The sequence below is a fragment of the Gossypium arboreum genome, chromosome 12 (genome assembly GCF_025698485.1).
Source record: "Gossypium arboreum isolate Shixiya-1 chromosome 12, ASM2569848v2, whole genome shotgun sequence".
Lineage (NCBI taxonomy): Eukaryota > Viridiplantae > Streptophyta > Magnoliopsida > Malvales > Malvaceae > Gossypium > Gossypium arboreum.
The window spans coordinates 52,089,121-52,090,394 of record NC_069081.1 but is presented as its reverse complement, the minus strand read 5'-3'; positions in this window follow the sequence as shown (position 1 = coordinate 52,090,394).

The following is a 1,274-nucleotide window of genomic DNA, read 5'->3' as shown; positions in this document are numbered from 1 at the left end:
GAACTAAGGTATTTCAGCTTTTAGGACCAAGGAAAAGAAATGGTGTGGTGGCTTGTATTGGTGTTGCCGTCGGGGACTTTTTAGAGTTTGAAGGAATCGGTCACCATAATGAAGAGGAGAGAATGTTGCTGGTCTAAAAGAAATCGGCACAATCAATCTTCATAGGTTTTGGCTCTTGTAGTTATTCAGCAAGGGTGAAGAGAAGAAAAGGAAATAGTTGATTGGTTTTGGAAAAGAAAAGAAAGAAAGATGGATGGAAAGAGTGGTAATTTCGACTAGAGAAGAAAAAGGGGAGAAAAAGAATCACTCTCTGATGTTTAAACAAAGGAAATGGCACAACCTAAGCCCCTAATGCCGAAATACCCACCCTAGTACCCCTAAGTCGATTTCTCCTCCCTAACTCCCACTATTCGGCTAACTCTAAGCCTCCCTTCAAATCCCTAAAATCTCTCCCCTTATAACTCCTTAATGCATGCATTTGACTGATTCAAACTCTCTCCAACAGAGTTCCATTCGACTTCCAACTCCTGCATGCCCAAGACATAAAAATAACAACACAATTGGCAGCTTAGTGGATCGAACCTTGGTTTCCCCCAACCACTTACACGCCACCTTTTTAACTCCTTAGTGGTGTCACTTCGCCACTTTGCCAGGGCTCTCTCGTGTTACATTTTACCCACATCTTTTAATACGGCCACCTAACCAATGCCCCTAACTCCTTAAGTCCAAAATTCAAAAACTCCACCGGGTTTTGGCCAACACATGGGTCCTCCATAGGCCCATTTACATACTCCAATTATGAATTTCACAACCAAATACCAAATTTTAAAAAAATTTACCAAATTCTCGAAAATTACGAAAATCCTAAAAATCAAGGTGTTACAACTCTACCCTCCTTAAAGAAATTTCGGCCTCGAAATTTTACCTGACCCAAATAGTTAAGGGTATTGTTGACGTATCGCCTGCTCTGTCTCCCAAGTAGCTTCTTCTTTGCCATGGTTTCTCCAAAGTATATTCACTAATGGGATTGAATTTCTTCTCAACACCTTGACGTCACGATCAAATATCTACACAGGTTCTTCTCCGATGGTCAAATCTGACTCTACCTCAATTTCTACGACTGACACGATATGAGTAGGGTCAGAATGATATCACCTTACCATGGACACATGAAAGACGTCGTGAATAGGATCCAGCTCTGGAGTTAACTCTAGCTGATAAGCCACCGGCCCTATCCGCTTAAGGATCCGATAAGGCCCAATGAACCGTGGACT